The sequence below is a fragment of the Cicer arietinum genome, chromosome 7 (genome assembly GCF_000331145.2).
Source record: "Cicer arietinum cultivar CDC Frontier isolate Library 1 chromosome 7, Cicar.CDCFrontier_v2.0, whole genome shotgun sequence".
In the NCBI taxonomy this organism is placed as follows: Eukaryota; Viridiplantae; Streptophyta; class Magnoliopsida; order Fabales; family Fabaceae; genus Cicer; species Cicer arietinum.
Window position 1 is genome coordinate 32,524,313 of NC_021166.2, and position 9,094 is coordinate 32,533,406.

At 32.1% G+C, this 9,094-nt stretch overlaps 2 pseudogenes; both read right to left on the bottom strand.

The window, feature by feature from the left end:
- Positions 1–2,857: 2,857 nt before the first annotated feature.
- LOC101489074 (uncharacterized) lies at positions 2,858–5,963 on the bottom strand (annotated as a pseudogene).
- A 1,747-nt stretch (positions 5,964–7,710) lies between these two features.
- On the bottom strand, positions 7,711–8,760 carry LOC105851311 (serine/threonine-protein kinase STY13-like; annotated as a pseudogene).
- Positions 8,761–9,094: the final 334 nt, after the last annotated feature.

The following is a 9,094-nucleotide window of genomic DNA, read 5'->3' on the forward strand; positions in this document are numbered from 1 at the left end:
CAAATCACTAGATCTACTTCTCTCTCCATAAGATCAATGTCTTCCTCCGAAGCTAATGAAAATATGGAGAAAATGCAAGTTGAAATCAATAGGCCTAAGAAAAGGGATTATGAATTTGATATGTTGAAGAAGCAAATTGCTTTCTTGTTGCAAATGCAAAATTCTAAAGAAAAGCAGGTAAAATTCTAGCTATGAGAAATTTAGTTAATTGGTATTTGACAATATTTATCAAGATTAATTATGCTTAATATATACTTTTTTTTAGGCAACAAACATAGAATCGTCAATAGATGATAGACGTTCATCTGAGTCTAACTACCAACTTGATGATCGTGAAACAACATCATTAGGAACTAATTCGATATTTTGATGAACTCCTACATTTGATGGAGTTGTTTTGTATGTTTAGTCACTCCAGTAATGTTTTGAATATTTAAACTACTTTATTTATTGTTTTAGTTAAGTTCAATGTATGAATTAATGTTATTACTTTTAAAAAAATTATATAAATTGGATTTATATAATTGTATATTTAAATTATGTGGATGATATTTATGAATATTTTTTTATTTTAATTAACAAAAAATAGGAAAAAATTGTATCATATATATATATATATATATATATATATATATCATGTGAATGAACAATTGCAAGCTAAAATTGAGAAGACCCATTCTCCAAATGAAGCGTTTGTGAATGTGTTTTGAAAATAATATCATGGATATGTTTGTTGTATAAGACTTGGTTAACACTGTCTCAAATCACTAGATCTACTTCTTACTCTAAATGATTGGCGTCTTCCTCTAAGGCTAATGAGAAGATGAGAAAATAGAAGCTAAAATTGATAGGCTTAAGAAAATGGATTCAAAATTTGATATCTTGAAGGAGCAAATTTCTTTCTTATTGCAAATGTGAAATTCTAGAGAAAAGCAAGTAAATTTTTTTTTTAACGAACCTGTTTAAAATGTGAATTGTCCTGTTTCCTGTGTGAATTGTCCAAAATTAACTGTAATGGTTGGATCGTATTTTAAAAAACCTATATTGCTTCAGGACAAGTCCACAATCAAGTTATTGTAAAGACATAAGTTTTTGTAGTTTTAATTTTGGTGATTATCTTGCATTCCTTCGCATCATAACATAACATGATTGAAATATTTTTTTGGTTAATCACATGTAGGAAATTCTTTGATAATAATGATTGGTTCTAATTATATGAGAACTTTAGTTAATTAGTTTTTGGAAATATTTATCAAGATTAATCGAAGTTAGTATGTACTTATATTTTTTTAGGCAACATGCTTAGAATCATCAACAGATGATAGACATTTCTCTGATGTTAGTTATCAACATGAGGATCATGGAGCAACATTCTTATGGACTATTTAGATATTTTATGAACTTACAAGTTTTATGGAATTGTTTTGTATGTTTAGTCATTCCGCTAATGTTTTTTATTTTTAATAGTTAAACAACTTTATTTATTGTTTTAGTTAAGTTCGATGTTATTACTTTTGAAAAGATTATATAGATAGAATTTAATCGCTATAATTATGTTTCTACATTTAATTATATAAATGATATTTATAAATATTTTTATTTAATTAATAAAAAATAGAAAGAAAAAATGGATCATAAGCCTGCGACGGTTCAAAATATCTCAAAATGTATATTGGGGAGGTTGATAATTTGTTTGAATTTAAGTAAAAAGTGGAACATAAGGTTGCGGCGATTTAAATGCCTCAAAATGTATATAGCAGTGGTTGATAACTATTGCAATTTTTTAGGAACAAATATATTTGAATGTGTTTAGCGATGGTTCTAATTGTCGGAAAATGTATGTCGAGGCAGTTAGGAACCGTCACAAATGTTGTTGACAGTTGGAACGATAGTTTTTTGTACCGTTGTCGACAGTTGGAACGGTGGTTATAACCATCGTAAGGGTCTCTTAGAACTGCCGCAAACCAATTTTTTTTTTTTTACTTAGATAAGAAGCAATTTAGTTCAGATGTAACAAACAATGAAATCATAAATAATTTGACACATAGATTTATCCTAGTTCACCATTAACTTGGCTACATCAAGTCCCTTCATTCAGAAGATTTTAATCAACTAATTCAATTTACTTGAATTACAAAGCACCTAACCCTCCAAGCTAATCTTCCCAAACAGTCTGACAACCTTGAACTTTTAAGAAACTAACCACCTTGATTCTACAAGTCAAGTCTTCTCCTAACAATCTGACAACCCCAAATTGAGGAAGGAACTAACCACTTTGAACCTACAATTCAAGTCTTCTCCTAACAATCTGACAACCCTTGATTGAAGAAGGAACTAAACAACTATCGGGTTGGATACAAAAGATTGGAATTTGAGTAGTTGCTTCAAACAAAACAAATAATAATAATAATAATAATAATAATAATAATAATAATAATAATAATAATAATAATTCTCACACTCTAAGAAAAGAATATTAAGACAAACTCTCAAATTAAAGTTTTGATGAAAATAAACAAAGGTTAATTAATAATGTTAGTTATGATTCTAAAATGTTATGTTAATTTAATTTGTGCTTTTGAGTGAATTAATTCAAATATATGAATCAAACAAAGCAAAGAAATCAGATAAAAACTGAACATACGCCAAAGATGGTCTTTAATTAATCTATAAGTATGCTTTTTGTTTAACCTCCTGAGTAGTGGCAGATCTTGCACAAAATATTAGGGGGAGCGACAAATATTAACTAAAAGATTATAATTGAAATTCATAAAAGTTATATCGTTTTATCAAAGATTCAACATAACATCAATACACAATAAAAATATAATATATGAAAAAAGACATTTACATTGAATTAAAGTTGTGCCATTCGTTCTCCTAAACCCTTGAAATCATCGATAATTGAATAAGAACTAAAGGTTTCAACTATTTCTTTTTCAATATAAAGCATCATATTGTCAGCAAGAAATTCATCATCCATCTTGTTACGCAGTCTTGTCTCGATAATCTTCATTGCTGAAAATGATCTTTCTATAGTAGCTAACGAATTAATCGATCAATCAAATAATATGTATCCACCTTCCCTGTTTTTTTTTTTTTTAGAGCTTCACATAATTCAGACATAGTTGACAAGTTATTCAAATCTGGATGACTAACAACGTCAAGAATAAAGTGTTTCAATTGAAATCTCAAATTAATTTTATTTTGATAATTAAAATCCACATGATAAAATTTATTTACAAGAGCACATATATTATCCATGTAAAATGCTTTGTAAATATCTTTAGGAACCAAACTATTGCTTAGACTCAAAAGCTCCATTATTTGCGCACAAAATATGTGATTCAATTCCTGCAATTGTTGATCAATTGTAATACAAAAGAGATTCACTCTATATTGTTGACCCACTGTGATGTGATCATGTTGATGACGAGTGCGTCCTTCGCGCTCTATATAAATAGCATTACAATCGGGGGAATCAATATCATGTTACTCACAAAATAATCACATTTTTCAATAAATCATCCCAACCATCATCTCTCAACTTTTGAATTAATATTTTTGTATTGTTGACTAATTGCATTGCATTAAGTATATCTTGAGATTTATGTTGTAAAGCTTGACAAATATGATCTGTAATTCCCATAATCTCTTTCATAATGTGCAAAATCAATATAAACTCAAATGATTTTATAAGCTTATGTGCAACATTAGCATTACCACGTGTAGACTAACTTGTTCCATTTCTTCTAATATCTTGAAGAACTGCACAAGTTGGATTATACAAATTTATCATACTACAAACAGAAGAAAAATGTGAGCTCCAACGAGTATTGCCAGCTCGTTTCAAATTGCAAATCTGATTTTGTTCACTACCACTTTCAAGTTCACCAATCTCCAACAAAGTTGAAATCTCCTCTAATATGACACTTTGCAATTCATCATGCCGCTTACTAGAGGAACACACCACATTGATAATAAAAGTTAAGTGTGAAAAGAAATCATGAATAGGAAAAACTTCTCTAGAAGCAGTAACCAAAGCAAGTTGTAATCTATGTGCAAAACAATGTATATAATAAGCATAAGGACAATCTTTGAGAAATAATGCTTGTAATCCATTCCACTCATATTACTAGCATCATCGTACCTTTGTCCACATATATTTAAAACATCAAGACCATACCGAGAAAGAACATCACAAATGGCTTTTTTAAGAGTGATCGCCATAGTGTCTTTAACATGCACAAGACCCAAAAGAATGTTCTTGTATCAATCCATTTTGATCCACAAACCTCAAAATAATAGCCATTTTCTCCCTTAGAGACTCATCAACAATTATGCAAAATTTAGAATCCCCAATCTTTTCTCGGATATAGCTTTTCACTTTACTAGACATGATATGCAAAATTTTCTTTTGAATTTTAGGAGAGGTATACTTTGAATTATATGGAGCATTCTCTAGCACTACTTTTGCAAGTTCATCATTGTATGATGCTAAGAGTTTGATCATTTCAAGAAAGTTACCTCTATTTTTTGATCCTAGTGATTCGTCGTGGCCACGAAAAATACAAGCTTGAAATGTGAGCCAACGAATTGAATCAATAGAGCTTTTGAGACGAAGTCTATTTTTACTGATGAGATCGACACTCTGCTCATTAAAGCCATTTATGATGTACATAGATTGATTGCACAAGTCTTGACATGCTTTCATTGCATTATTGTGAAACGAACAAGGACTCTCTCCAATATGTTTAAGAATAGCACAACTTTTTTCGGCATTGACCTTTCTTCATGCTTTAAATCCTTTGTTGGTGAAGAAGTCAGAGGTAGGGTTCCCACTTGGTTTTGTATTAACAAGTAACAAAACAAACAATAAGCAGCATCATTAGTCGGAGAGTACTCTAGCCATGAAGGGAACATTTTGAACCAAGATGCTTGAAATCGTCTTGGATGCTTGTCTCCATTTAGGGGATATTTTTCAATTACACATTGATAGGGACCCCAATTAAGATAGGTATTCCCAAATTTGGAGACGTTTTCTGAGGTCACGTTCTAAACAATTGACATCAAATTTATTCGCGGTAATTTTTTGAATCTTACAAGGCTGCTCATCTGGTTGAATTGTTTGATCATTGGAATGATGCTTTTCAGGTGTTGATGTTGACGCTTTGCAATTTTTAACTTTGTCGGAAACTTTCTCCTTGAAAATGCATCAATCACTACAAGAAAAACTGTTATTACCTACGGCAAATTTTATCTTTACCCACGGACTATCCGTAGGTAACGTAAAATTACCTACGGATTACCTACGGACACGAGTTCGTAGCTAAATCGCTCGTAGGAAAATATTTACCGACGGACAAGCTGTGGGACACACTTACCTAGGGATTTTTCGTGGGTAATATGACCCACTGAGTCTCTGTGGGTAACGTTACTCATAGATTTGCCGTAGGTAAAATAGTAGATAGTTATCGACGGAAAAGTCGTAGGTTACGTTACCCACGGATCATCCGTGACAAGTCTTTATATTTAATATTGATAATTTTATCCATGAATTGTCCGTGGGTAATGTAACCTACTTGGTTTTCCAATTATTTTTCCAAATTTAACACAAAAAGAAGCTATTGGCATTGAGTAGATATTTTTTCAGGCGAACATCCCGACACTAATTAAATTTCACAGAAAAATTAACATGAATAATGAGGAAAAAACAACTATTTATTGCAAAGTGGTAGCCATTGTTGGAGACCTGGAAAAAGAATATGCATATTATTTGAACTGCCAAATCACTAGAAAATCAGTATTTATTCACATGTAGAATTGTCATTAACAAAATATTTTGAATAAGTAAAGCATAATGCAAATCTAAATGAAATGAGAACCTGGTTTTGCATCTGGGAATTCTCTAGGTGTATAGAAAATTGTCCCAAAGCTTGATGTATTTGAAACAGAATCCTCATGGAAGTGTTCAACAGACTCAGGAATGGCTACTGGTGGAGGAGTAGAATCTTTACCAGTTTGTTCATTAACCACTAAAAAAGCATCAACTAGTGCATTTGCAAATTCAAGGTCATTAATATGATGGGGATACACCTTTACCTGCACAGTACAAAACTTTTGACCTTAAAATGTCTTCCTAGCAACAAGTAAAATAAAACCCAAGCAAAATTGAAACTTTACAGTTCACAAATACCTGTCGATTATCATCAGTCTGAATAAGCCTTTGTAATTCGTGGAGAAGAGTATCAGTTGCCTCTGGATCATAAAAAGGATTACCTGGTGCATCTAAAGCAGATATACCTTTTTCTGGAAGGCAAACACAAATCTTAGAAGATGAACTGTTCAGTTTATTTGCTATGAAATCAGCAAATTTTCTGTTCTCATCCACTGTTGTTCGCATGAGTGAAACCTGGAAAGAGAATCAACTGATTTATTAGATTAGCACGACAAAATCAGCCATTTCAACAAGTCAAACATTTTTAATTCCAGTGAATTATAAAATGCATTTTGAGTAGTCCAATATAACATCACTGATAAATCTTGCTTTGGTCAAAGTTGTGGGATAGAGGGAAATATATGATCAATATGGGTAATAAAAGTGATATAGTAATCATGGCAGATATGAGTAGTTTTCAAGCAAAAGCAAAACAGAACACCTTAGTCATGTAGTGTAGTCATCACCTAGTCACCTGATTATTGTGTTCGTATATATTTCTCTGCTGGAAATTCTGTGGTATGGTATCTTTTGCTCCAAAGTTAACCATGTCTAATGCTCCCACACTCAGGACCAGGGGGATTTTCTTCTCTATTATAACATCAAAGCGAGAACTGTCACAAGCCATTACGCCTCCAACTATGTAGTCTGCTACCTCTGTTGTTGTGATGTCCAAAACACCCTAAGCAAAATAGAAGAAAGGAATATGTATAAAAAATACAAATAGAGGTAGGAATGCATAAAGAAGAATCTGAATCGAAACAAACAGAATACAAGCAACTCCACAAAGCTCATCCAAGTTAAGTATCTGCTTTCCCAAAATAGCCTATGTATACACACACACAAATTCAGTTGCTTCCCTTTTTCCGGTAATAAAATCTGCCATATTCCTAAATATCAGAATCAAGCATTTTTCATAGAGAGGCAGCCAGAATAGAGAGGCAGCCAGAATCAAGCATTTTTCATAGGTATCTTTATTTATGAGTTATATATATATGTCCATTCATTCTATTCTATTTTTCCAGGCATATATTCAGCAACTTGAATCAAGCAGGATTAGGCTTAATCAGATGGAACAAGAACTAACACATGCTAGAAATCAACAGTTAAACATGAACACAATACCTAACTATCCTAATTGAACATGAACAGCAACCAAGTTCTCTCAGACTCACCATCAGTTCTCAGATTCAACAGTTAACTCACATAACAACTACATGTAAATAAACAATGAAACTGAACACAATACCTAATATCAAGATGTAAATAAACAATAAAAATGCAACAGTTAAACATGAACACAGTACCTAACTATCCTAATTGAACATGAACAGCAACCAAGTTCTCTCAGACTCACCATCAGTTCTCAGATTCAACAGTTAACTCACATAACAACTACATGTAAATAAACAATGAAACTGAACACAATACCTAATATCAAGATGTAAATAAACAATAAAAATGCAACAGTTAAACATGAACACAGTACCTAACTATCCTAATTGAACATGAACAGCAACCAAGTTAGGGTTTTCAATACAAATTGGGGCTTTTTCAGTAAGACTCGATTTCCAGCATGATTGTATGACGAAAGCAAGATCGGGGGATATGTCATCTGGAATTCTCGGCCTCTCTTGCTGCAATCACAAACGCAAACCATTTCATGATTAGCAAATAGCAACAATGCAATAACTCCCAAAAACTAGCTTTGAAAGTGCGCAAACTAAGGACAAGATCACTTTCTAAAAGCATTTTCGGTTTTCATTTTAAATCACTAACAAGGAGATGGAATACTCACGTAGTAAACAATTATGATAGAGAAAAGATGGAAGAATGCATTTCTAGTAACAATGTTACATCATTTTCAAAATTTCTAATAAACCTTAGATCTGTTTTAAACAAAATTGTAAAAGAAGCTGGTGAGAGACATATTTGATCTATATTCTCTTACGTTTATTACTTCAAGTGAAAATGAAAACCGGAAACATGGAAAGTAAACAGGCTGATTGATGAATAAACAAACACTTGGTAATTTCGGATTGAATACCTTGAAGGCAGCAACATAAGCAGCTTGTAAATTAGACATTCCTTCAAAAGGCATGTGATTTGTTAGTATCTCCCACAAAACAATCCCAAAGCTATACACATCAACCTTGTTGTTATAGTACTTTTTCTCTCCCTGGCGCAATGTTACGGTACTGTACAACTGTAAAAACAATGCTCTATTCAGTCGATAAAACATACTGACTCACTGGTGCACTTTTTTGGATAGTTGTCGGTAAAACAATAAAATCATGCTCCAAAAAAGACGGCATACCTCTGGTGCCATCCATCGGTAAGTTCCTGTTTCGGCAGTCATCATCTCAGTCACTGATCTTCTCTTGCAAGACCGAAATCTGCAAGTTTTACAGACTCCTGATTTGCTGTAAGCAAAAGATTGTCTGCATTGTGACAGTTTCAAAAACAACACTTATTAAGTTTAGAGCTCATCAGTATATACCTTGATTTAACATTCTGCCATTAATGCCAAAAGTTACTTTCATTTTCTGTAATAGAGAGCAATTGATAGGAAGTCCATACTCTATCAGCAATGTTCTAATCCATAATGAAACGTCTACATACAATTTTCAAAAGCGTATATACATAGTAATACCAGGTTTCAAATCCTGGCATTTTCTTTACATTTGTTATCTCCATTAGTTCTCAGATTCAGCAGTTAACTCACATAACAACTACATGTAAATAAACAATGAAACTGAACACAATACCTAATATCAAGATGTAAATAAACAATAAAAATGCAACAGTTAAACATGAACACAGTAACTAACTATCCTAATTGAACATGAACAGCAACCAAGTTCTCTCAGACTCACC